The sequence below is a fragment of the Thermobia domestica genome, chromosome 4 (genome assembly GCF_964235325.1).
Source record: "Thermobia domestica chromosome 4, izTheDome1.hap1.1, whole genome shotgun sequence".
NCBI classification, from domain to species: Eukaryota; Metazoa; Arthropoda; class Insecta; order Zygentoma; family Lepismatidae; genus Thermobia; species Thermobia domestica.
Window position 1 is genome coordinate 177565836 of NC_137457.1, and position 12631 is coordinate 177578466.

The 12631-nt window shown below is 34.7% G+C and overlaps 1 protein-coding gene across 1 annotated transcript in view; it reads left to right on the forward strand.

Annotated features, from left to right (window-relative positions):
- The first annotated feature begins 3674 nt into the window (after positions 1–3674).
- Positions 3675–12631, forward strand: part of LOC145683408 (hemolymph lipopolysaccharide-binding protein-like) — a 181972-nt gene continuing 173015 nt past the window's right edge. The window contains exon 1 of the mRNA XM_081754745.1: positions 3675–3797. The gene's annotated coding sequence lies outside the window, so the exon portion shown is untranslated. The remainder of the gene's footprint in view (positions 3798–12631) is intronic.

Here is a 12631-nt window from a genome sequence, read left to right on the forward strand (position 1 = left end):
CATAAACAGGACGCGAATGACGTTACTTCTACACAACCGATTTGGCTGGGATCCGGATGTGTGTTACGGGAGACCAAGGTAGGGGACATGTAATTTGGCATTTGGGCCCATACGCAGAAATTTTCGAAATATGGGGCCGCAAAGTGGCCCTACATGCCATAAATAGAAAGCGAATGACGTTACTGGTTCAGAATGTTGGCCTGGGTTGGAATATGTTATAATATATCCAAAGGTGTGAGACTTGTGTTTGTTGTTAGGTCCCACAAAAAGGAATGTCGAATGTACAGGGTCCGATATTGGTAGATTTTCCATAAGGCCATGAAGTTGGCGTATGTGGTACCTATGCAATTCTGAAAAGATGTTCAGCTGAAACGAACCGTCGAGGGGGATCTGCTGACCACGAGGGTGTCAACGGAGCGAAAGAGTGTTTGCGTTTTTCGCTTGTATTTCTATGGCTAGGATATGTGGATATCAGGCGGTACACTTTTGTGCAAGAGAGTGAATATTAATATTTAATCGATACGGCGTGTGCTGTAAGGAAATCGGCACTGTGGCGGAAATAAATTTTGCCGCACTGTCAGGTTTTGTCGATAGATAAAGTACATGTCTTCGACTTGGGCTTATAAGAGCCATATCCGGATCTCAGTCAAACCGCTTGTGTACAAGTAACGTCATTCGCTTCCTAGTTATAGCATGTAGGGCCAATTTGGGCTCCCGTATCTCGGAAATTTCTCCGTATGAGCCCAAACGCCAAATTACGTGTCTTCTACTTTGACCTTCCGTAACACATTTCCGGACTCCAGCCAAATCGCTTGCGTACAAGTAAGGTCATTCGCTTCCTAGTTATGGCATGTAGGGCCAGTTTGGAGCCCCGTATTTCGGAAATTTCTCCGTATTTGCCCAAACGTCAAATTGCGTGTCTCCTACTTTGGTCTTCCGTAACACATATCCGGACCCCAGCCAAATCGATTGTGTACAAGTAACGTCATTTGCTTCCTAGTTATAGAATGTAGGGCCACTTTGGGTCCCCGTATTTCGGAAATTTCTGTGTATGGTCCCAAACGCTAAAATACGTGTGTTCTACTTTGGTCTCCTGTAACAAATATCCCGACCCCAGCCAAATCAGTTGTGTACAAGTAACGTCATTCGCTTCCTAGTTATAGCATGTGGGCTACTTTGGTGCCCCGAATTTCTGAAATTTCTGCGTGTGTGTCCAAACGCCAAAATACATGTCTCCTACTTTGATCTCCCGTAACACATTTCCGGACTCCAGCCAAATCGGTTGCGTACAAGTAACGTCATTCGCTTCCTAGTTATAGCATGTAGGGCCACTTTGGGGCCCCGTATTTCCGAAATTTCTGCCTATGAGCCCAAACGCCAAAATACATGTCTTCTACTTTGGCCTCCCGTAACACATATCCCGACCCCAGCCAATTCGGTTGTTTACACTTAACACCGCTTCCTCTTTAGGGAGTGATGCAACATTAAGAACTCACATTTAAGTCGGAGCAGACTATACTTAGAGGGTGTTATACATGAAGTTATGTATGGAAAATCATATATTACGTCCGAAAAGGTAGAAAAATATTTAATGAATTCTAGAAAGAAATTACGTATAATTAGTTACCTTGTACATAACTGCTGATTTGTAGATAGAAGGGCAGCATATATATATATATATATATATATATATATATATATATGTGTGTGTGTGTGTGTGTGAATTGTCAAATGTCAATAGGATAACCTCTAAATGATCGAACGAGTTCAAAATTAAAAGTAAAGACACAAACTTGACAAGGATCAGTCACATAAACGTGAACGTTCTTTCTCTTACCTAACGAATTGAGCCGTCCATAGATACAGTAAGAGGATACTGGAAGTGTTGTTGATACCCAGGTCGTCATCTTGTGTGTTGTAATACATCCCCTCAGCAATTAATTAAAATCAGTGTTCATTGTTCTCTTGTGGTTTCTTGACACACCAAAGTTGATGAAGACCTGTCACAAATATACCATTTACATTGTCAGGAACAATGTATACATCTTTCTTCCGTAGCTATGCTGAGGGACGAAAAACAAAGTAGTAAATTTTTGTATGGCAGTGTGTTTTAAGAAAGAGACAACTGTACAATTTAAGTCTAAGTGTCAAGCCTTGTGTTCTATAAGAGAGGAAAATTATCTGATAAGTCTTCGCAACTATTTGTTAAATCACTTCTTGACATTCACAAATACATTAATTTGAGACTTGGAAATTAGGTCCAAAATAATGGCTTATATTAATGGGAATATAAAAGACTGACCTTGGCTATATTTCAACACATTAATTATTGGGCTATGATCTTTTAAATATTCTGTTGAATTAAGGTAATAGGAGCTAAATACTGCGCATATAAATCTAAGACATATTTTGAAAATTAGGTTCAATTTGTAGAATAATTTTTAGTTAGAAGTTTATTCTAAACTAAGATATACATTAAAATGTTATTATTCAGAATGGTATGGTTAAGTAATTTATTCCGGTTACTATGTCCGCATCATTCGTAGTTCTCAATTTATACTACTGAGTCATAAGACATTTGAAATTTTCGTATTATTTCCCATTTCAGTAGGACTGTAAGAGCAGAAAATAACAAGTAATTTCTAGGGTTGTTAATGTTACATGTAAGTAGTTTTGTCAGAAATGGCGTTTAGGTATCTGCAGAATAAGTAATATTATAACAAACTTAAGTCTACGTATGCAATTTTATATAAATAATATAAGTGTTGAAAAACATATTATGATTTTTACATTGAAAAACAGCTTTGGTCATACACTACGTTTGATCGAAATCCCCCCTATATATGACTATGGTATTATGAAATTATATTTACAACATACATACATTATAATTCACACATTTTATCATATTCTAGTTTGATCATGGAATAACATGTATATCTGCACGTGCATTGTGGTACTAATATAGCTTTAAGTAGTGTAATTGCTATAAATGTAATGTCTTTGAGCGTATAATAACAAATGGAGATAAGTTCTCAAATACACGTATTCAAAAAGTGTGGTTCCTATGACAATTCCATAGTACGTTATTATTACTACAATACAAATGTGTTTGCATGGTATAGTAACTTGTAGCCTCGTATAAACAGAATAGAGATAAATACATTTTATTCCTATTGGGAATAAGTTTCAAATACATACGAATACAACACTTTACAAAATTAAATTATATAGCATAGATTGTAACGGGAACGTAGATTTCAACCTGGCAATATGTGTTTATTTATGCGTATATAAATTAATGTATTTAGCAGATAATGTACTATTCTTAGAATCAGTATCATATTGTAGTAATAGCAAAATAATTATATTTCGTAAGAAGCAAATTTAAGGGCATAAAATGTAATGTCAATACACGTGCGTTTAAATATACGTTAGAAAAAAGCGGTTTCCTTATATATAATATCCTACGGAGATATTCTAAAAATAAAAACTACGTTTCGTTTAGAACTGAACTTTAATAATAACATTTTAGTTTAAAAAATAAACATTGATATATTATGAAAACAATTTGAAACACACAATAGTGATTTTTTTACGTAGCTTAAGTTATGTGTAATTTATAAAAGTGTTTCTCTATTGTTTGTATTTTACTTTTCATATGAGCAGATTCATGTTTAAGTTTGTCATTTTTGTATATATTGGAGCCAAGGAGTCTTAGTAGAAACACTTGTTCAGTAAGAAACGTAATAGCCTGGTATAAGTTCAATTTATCTTAAGGCATATAATTACGTAAGGTAAGTTGTAATAGCTTATAAAGTCGGGTCTAATTCTGGTTTCTAAACGTTACATTATTAAATATATATTACTTTGCAACCCTAAAAACTATTTTCACTAAGTATATAATTTGTAAAACCATTTGTGCATTGAATGCAGTTTCTATATGGGTTAACTGCCATACTAAGCAACGTTGTTTTCGTGTATTTTCAATTTTATTGATTATAGGAATTTTTATCAAGAGTTTGTTGTTTCTATTTCATTATTCAGATGATATACTATAAAATCATTTAGGCAATGCTTCCTTCATAATTGCGAAGTGAGAATTAACGTTAAAGCTACAAACAAAATACCTAATTATCTTAGTTCAATGTCACTTCCATTTTTAGCATTTTTCGAAACGACATATCCCTCAAGTTATTTTACGCAAAACGAAATTGTCATTGTTTTGTTCGAGCACTCGACTTCTAAAATAACTACATAGAATAGAAATTTGTAATTATTAAATCATTATGCAATTACTAAACTCTAAATCATTAATTGAACAAGTTAAAGCACATATGTTGAAACAATAGTTCATGAAAAGATGTTATCTTTTTTAGCGCAGTAACATCAAAATTTCACACACAAATGTTGTATCAGAATGAAAGTAGCTATGGTAGCAGTGATGATAAGGAAATACTACATTTTCATTTTTCACCTTGTACTTCAATGGAAATAAGTGCATCGATACACATTAATAAGTCATTGGTCACTCATTGTAAATTACCGAAATAAATGTAATTTCAAGAAACGACTTATCCTATTAGAGACAAACTATACTATAAATTATTTTGAACATATAACTAGGACTGTCTCACATGTAAAAACGGTAACATATAACTAGGAAAATAGAACTGTCTCATCTGTAATAACTTTAATGATGAGTGTTAAAATTCATATTTACTGGCAGCCCATTTCGAAAGTTGGGATAATAATTTACTTAAGCAAAGTACATCAAGCTGTATAATATATAGGCTCCAAGTTAAAATTATATATTCGAGAGTAGCTAGAATTAGCAGTAATGATCATTTTTATGTTATTATTAGCTCATGTTCAGTACATTCGATCGAAGGTAAATGTTATGGAAGTTTATAAACTTAGAACAATACTTCCAATTTACGCATCTCTTCCTCGATTCACCATGCTTTTCTCGAAAATTATAAATATTCAAAATATGTAATTCTGGACAATGTAAATATCTTTTATCATAGTTCATAACGGATCGGGCGAGAAATAAGATAAGCATAAGGTTAAAAGTAAACATAATTTAAAGAGATATCAATATAATTCTTGGAGCATGTAGTATACATTTACTTTTCTAGAATTGTGTACTAAAATTGGTGTTCTCACTATGTAATTTTATATAGTTATCAAAAAATTGGGATTTGCAAAGGAAAAATAATCTATTCGTTCTCCAAAAGTTGGAAATATGACAACTTTTCTTGGTTACTTGTATTAAAGAACGTAATGCCAGTTGAAACCCAATAAGAATGGATTCTTTCCTAGGATGCCGTGTGTGTGTATGGGTGTGTATGTGTCTCTGTGTGTGCAAATGCTAATTCTTATGGTATTGTATATAACACTTAACAGCGAAATGTGTTATATTTAGCAAGCATTATTCATTGCAATATTTGAAACTTATCTTTCAAGGTTCTTTATAATTGTTTCATTCATCAATTCTTTAAAATTCTGCGTAATCAGATAGAAAAATGACGAGATGCATATGCTGTATTTGTGAAAGTAATGATATATCATTAATAATAAATGCATTTGTCTTTTGTATAATTTTAATGTTGAATATATATATATATATATATATATATATATATATATATATATATATAGATAAAGTCTCATTCTGAGAAGAATATCTAATATTGGTTGCGTGAATTGAGAATCGAACCCTTGACTATAGGCCCTCCGTGTATCTACATCTTAAGTTGATTTATCACAGAATATTGTGAGAGATAGAGACAGACATGGATTAAAGTGAATAGAAAACTGATAATTCAATCATAAAGAGGTTTTAATTTCATTACTAGTTCTTATAATGAGAATAATGGTTTTGAGATATGAATCAGGGAATCTGTAACTATCAGAAAAGGTAATATGGATAGGCACTTACAACATGATCCTTAAGGTAGTTGTAGGAAACATTGAAGACTCCTCCTTCTTTGTAGCTTTGTAACTCCTAAGGGGAATGGCAATTCTTAAAATAGGAAATTATTAAACAATGTTTTAAACCTAGCGGTATATTTATCATATCTCCAGAGCGGATTAAGACATGGAACGACAATATGATATTCACAGTTGTTGAAAGACATTCGCCGACTTACTTATCTAAGCATTTTTCTCCAATAAAAGTTTTGAAAACAATACACTTTTCAATTTCTTGCGTCTTTGTTTTTATTTAATCACAATCCGTCATAAAATGATCCTAGTATCTCCCACGAAAACACTTTCTATTCGCAGTATAACAGCCATTTTACTTACATTTCACTGGGAAAAAGGAAGCCAATATTTAAATATGTGTAATATTATAAAATTCTTAGTTAGCAACATTAAAATATAAAATTAATTGCAGTAACTTTTTTAGCATGAAGATTTAAAATATTGTAATTTGTAGTCTGTAGAAAATAATTAGGAATATTACCGAAATGAAGATGAATGTTAAGGTGTGGCATAGTACATAAAGTTTTATTGAGAAAGGTTTAGCCAACAATTTACAAATATTTTATACTTTTCTCCCTGCAGTATTGTAATAAAGACAAAAAAGAAAATATTTCGCTTCTCTTCTGATAAATGTTGTGAAATTTTCCTGTTTTCCTCTCGGGAAAGTGTACATTCCCTCAACTTACACAGAATAAGAAAAAACAGTTAAATATATTTTGAATGACATATAGTTTATATCTATGCTGTGTTCACAACCTGTATTATAGTCAGTTAAAATGAACGCTATGGTTTCCACGAAAACTTTGGTCCTGAGAAATAGCTTTCACAATATGGGGACAATAGTGAATTTTTTCGATCTTCTCTGGGTATCTGGATAATTTTAGAAAAGGTTTCGGCTCGTATTTTTAGTTTCTTCTTAATACAGGGTTATAATAATAAATAAAAAACTCAAATTTTCATTTCTGTTCTGAGAAATTTTGTAGAATTTCCCTTTTTTCATTTTCGGGAAAATGTACATTTTCTCAATTTTTACTGATTAAGTAGAACAATTTAAGTTTCTTTTCAATGAGGTATGGTTTATATCTCTGCTGTGTATTGTGACACTGGGTCCAAAAATATGGTTACGTTACTCTTTATTGAAGGAATTCAAAAAGGCTATTTTGGATTAATGTGCATTTTACATAACAGTTTTTTCTTTTAGCTTGTCACAAGCTAGCAACAGAGAAAGAAAATACGCAAAACCTCGAAGGTAACTGTGGTTGCTTTGACTGAGAAAATTTCGTAGGATGTTTACTTGTTGAAGGATATGGTTGGTTACCAATAGGATACACCATCACGATTTTCACAACGTAACCCCGCATTAAAGGCGGAAATTTGGTTAACAGTTTAGGATCTATGGACAAGTCATAGAAAGATGTAAATAAGTCTAGAAATCATGTCATTGAAATCTTCCGCCGGTAATACTCACGATGTCCACGTCTGTACAAGTGTATCACGCCATGTATCCTGGGTGCGGTTTCTTGCTAATAGCCAATCAGAACGCAAAAGAGCAATAAGTTTCCATATTTGTGTATCTGACGAAAAGGGATATACTGACTGATATGAGGTTTGAGTGTGTCCCTTGTAAAATAATAAAAAGGGACCTCAAGGTCTTAATGATTGATTCGGACACGCAGAGACGCAGAGATTCGGAGCTTCGGAGATTCTAGATCCTGCAATTCGGGACGTCGGTTATCGAGTTGCTAAGTGTTAGAAGACTTCTACTGCAAGGTATGTATGAGTACTTGTTGCATTATTGATTTCAAGTTAAGAGATGTCATGCAGTCCTACAAAATGACTTGTCAGACTATCGTAAAACTTTGAAGGTTGAGAATTGAAGTCGCATATTCGTATTTAGTCTTCCATTTCCAATAACTCAAATATTCCAATAACTTGCTTGATAATGAATCTATATTAATGTACCTAACTATCAATGAACTATCAGATATCAAATTACTCTTGTTAAATCATTCAAATGTATGTTGTTGTATATTAATTATATTTCATTTGTGACATCCGCTACGGAAATAGCGTGAGCAGTTCTTTCATGAATGTGGAATTTAACGAGCTAAGTAAACAGAAAGAGACCTACACATCGTCACAAATGGCGGATCGTCCACAGCCTTTCTTCGTTTTAATTTTTCTGGACGAAAAATTTTGTGGTGCTGCTATGACATCCTTCCTTTTCTGTTTTGTGTTTTTAGTTTATGTTTTAGTGTCATGTTAATTTAAGTGAATTATGTAAGTTGTCGCAATTGTGTTATTTTGCATTCTAATGATAATTAGTGATATGATTATATTGCTCATAGTGCAATACCCCCAATAATTTTTGTTTGTTTTCTTATTGTTAGTGGAAACAAAAAATTAATGAAGTAATTCGAAATGTCTTTCCATTGGTTCCAATTTTACAAACCTATGAAATCTCCACCAAAGTTTCATGCGTGGTATATTGGAAAATCGGGTGAGGCAAAGCTCTTGCTCAGAAAATCGTGCTCACGAAGGCCTTGTGCTGCGAGTTATGTCCCATGGCAAAGGAAGTAACAGATTTGCCAATGCAGCAGGCCAGTTTGCCAGTACCCAGTTTGCCTACCTTACTTGAACCGCGGAAAAACCATCCACAGCAGTATAGTTTACCGGAACCTGTGGATAGGCAATCGATAACGCAAACGCAGGAAAATTTAGCTAAGTTTGAAGAAACTTGTAATAAAATGCCATCTTTGACTCCTTTGGACAGCACACAATATAAACCAGTGGTCGCGAAAAGCATAATTTTCGTTAAGCCAGAACAACTGACTAACCCTCCTAATGAAGGTGCAGTTAGTTCCTTTGAAGAATCTCCTGGCATTATGACGAGTGACTTTGAGTTCGATCACAAGTTAGCGTCAACACCTTTAAAGACAGAGAAACAGCAGCAAATAGTTGCTTCAGAAGCTGTCGAGGATGAAGAAGTTCATTTTCCATTTGATATACCACCTCACGTGGGAGAACCCTTGAAAGGTAAACTCCCAGCAAATTCACCACCTGAATCAATTAAATATGATTCCTATGACGAAATTAAACAAGGGCAAAGAAGGAACTCTATCAGGAAAAGACCACCCGTGAAATTCTAACTCCGAGTACTCTTTCATATGACTCAGGTGAAGAACTCAAGGAGTTTATAAATGAAGAACCTTGTATTAAGAATTTATGTTTTCCTAAATATCCGCAAATTGCTTCTCACCCTCCTCAACTGAAATATTCCCCCACTGCTGATAACGCACTTGCACTATTATTATATAAGAATACTAGGGAAAATCTTTTAGATAATCACAAACTGAAGACTCTCTCATAGGATTCATTACCCTTGGACGAGAATAAGGCAATAAATTTTAATTTACCCCCTCCGAAAGGACCACAATTAGAAAATAGACAAAATCTTGATGAATCAAGTGCACGGGAAGAAACAGGATATCGAGTACGGGAAGAAACAGGAGACGACTCCCTCCTCGTTTTCCAACTGATAACTTTCCGTATAGTTTAATACGAGACTGGAATTCGTAAGACCTGAAATTGGAGAAAGATTTGTTACGTCTTCTATATAAGGCGTTACCTTCCAATTATGTCCAGGCCTTAGTCTTAACAGAAGTATCAACTATAAATCAAGCTATTCATCTGCTGCGATTATTGTATTTAGCTGACATTTATACTGAATCTCATCGGGAAATGAAGAGAAAATGTAGAAAATTAAAACGAACAAATCACTTAAAACCTTCTATGGGCGATAGAACCAATTTCGTTGTTAAAAGAATGTGGATGTATAAACTCGAAATCGGGACAAACGGTAAGCCAATTGAAGTGAAAGGAGCTCGAACGAATTTGTGTGACCAAAGATTGCCCACGATTCCTATTCGAATTTTTAATAGAAAGGTAGATGCTTTGTCAGACACTGGTTCGCAGATTTCTGTTTTGGCCGAAAAAATGATTTCTCAGAATTTCCCCATTGCTAAGCGAATGCGCGCCACAATTCCTTTGCGCGCGTTACAAAATAAGTTAACTCAACCACTTCCCGTGGTTCGGTTAAGTTTCCAAGTTGGAACCTATTATCGAAGATCGCGTCGTTTATAGTTAAACGTAGCATTTGTCAAACAATCTCAATTAGACGAGAAAATGGTTTTAGGAATAGATTTCATTCACCGTTATACGTACGGCATAGGGTACAGTCCATTCTTATTAAAGGCAGTCAAAGACATGCAAACATGAAGTTTTATGTTCAGTATTTGCCAAGTCGCAAGGAACAAAGAGTACTGAATTCATCACAGGTTCAGTTTTACAACAAAAATGGTAACTCTAGGACAAATAGAAACGTTAGCTCAACATATGTATCGCGTACGAACATTGACGTGACTAAAAGCAGTTTAGAAATCCATGATTCAATCTCCTTTTCTGAAGACGCTCATTGTGATTCACAACCAGAGAACGAATGTCCTATTTTGAAGATCAATTGTATTGAGACACCATCATCGCGCAATTTAATCAAAACTGCCGAGTGCATGTAAATACCTGCTGGGAAAGTTGGTTTAGTGCGAGTTAAGCCAAGTTATCCTATAAGTGGAGATCATTATATGGAACAGAATGATGTTTTGCATCGATCTTACTCATGTTTAATACCACCTACAATTTATGTAGAAGAAAATGGGTATGCCAAACTGCCTGTGTTTAATTTGAGTAAACGGGACGTGACCATACCAGATGCTCAAATCATATGACATTTAGAGGAATGTGTTCCTACACCGGAGGCAAGAGTTAACATGGTTAAAGCCGGCTCATTTTCCGCTGAGAAAACTGAGGAACCGAAATCTAAACTACAACACGATATTGGTAAGGAAATTGATATTTACCAGGACCTGCCCCTGAAGATCGAAAAAGAGTAGTAGATCTATTAACTGAATTTCAAAATATCTTATCATGGACAATAGATGATATGACCGTAACGCACGAATATGAGCACAGCATTGAATTAATTTCAAACATTCCTGTATTCTCACCTCCTTATAGAGAGACCTTAGAGGCTAAGAAAACCATGAAGGAAGAAATAGAGTCATTGTTCAAACAAAACATCATTTCTCCTTGTAGGTCCCATTATGGGTCTCCGGTTATATTAGTCAACAAGAGAGATAATTCTAAGAGATTAGTAGTGAATTACAGAAAGTTAAACCTTATAATATTCCCGACTGCTACACTCTTCCATTAATCAACGATATGATAGATTTGTTCACAAAAATTCAATTTGTAAGCTCCATGGACCTGAGATCGGGTATTATTCAAATCCCCTTAAGGGAAAAGGATAAATTAAAAACTGCATTCATCTGTAATGCGGGCCTGTATCTTTTTAACGTGGTCCCACAAGGACTGTCCACTTTCCCATTAGCATTTCAAAGAATGATCGATAAAGTGTTTGCCGGCTTAAATTTTTGACATTATAGCTTGTACGATCTGATTGTGTTTGGAAAATCAATAGACGAAAAGTGAGAGAGACTTAGAAAAGTATTCACTCGCTTTCGGTAAGCTAACCTAAAACTAAATCCATCAAAGTCTCACTTCATGTATTCCGAACTACCTATTCTAGGATTCGTCGTAGGACACGACGGGGTAAAAATAGACCCTGAGCGAATCGAGGATATTACTAACTTACCGGAACCAAAACAGTTCGTGATGTTCGCAGCTTCGTTGCAATGGCTAGTTACAATCAAAGGTTTATTAAGAACTTTTCAGCAATCGCGAAACCTTTTAATAGATTTGACTAGGTCTGATGTGCTCTTTCGTTTTGGAGATAAAGAACGTCAAGCCTTTAATACCTTAAAAGAGAGGTTAGTTACTGCCCCTGTATTAGCCATCTTTGATCCGGAAGCAGATACTACCGAGTTGTACGTAGATGCATGTGAGTATGGAATTGGTGCAGTATTAATTCAGATAAAAACGGAAAAAACCTATTGCTTATTATAGCCGAAACATTTCAGACCATGAGGCTAAGTCCTTGACGATAAAAGAAAAAGAGACCATAGCTTTAGTACAAGCTGTGTTACATTTCCATGAATATCTAATAGGAATGCCTCACTTCACTGCATTCACGGATAGTTGTTCCCTTTGCTATTTAATAAACATGAAAAACCTAAAAGGCAAATATCTTCGTTGGTTAATCAGGTTACAATCTTACAAATTTCGATTAAAGCGATAAGAGGCAACCCCACTAATCGTCATAGTGACTGCATGTCCAGGTATCCAACGAAAACCGTAAGTGAAGAAGAAAATGCAAATCGAAAGGAAGGCCTTTATATCAACACAATGAAAATTGACACAACTACGTAATCAAGCCCAAAATGAAGACGAATATTTTGCTAGAATACGCGAGTTGTTAAAGTCTGACCCTCCAACAATGAGGCCCGTCCTTATGTATTAGTAGACGAGGTATTATATCGTAAGTCTAATCATGATATAAAACAATGTTTTCCTCGAAATATTGTTCCTAAGGTTCTATACGCTATCCATACTTCATGTCTAGAAGGCTGACATCTTGAAGAACGTAAAGTGTTTTCTCGTGTCAATGAGGGATTTTACTGGCCTC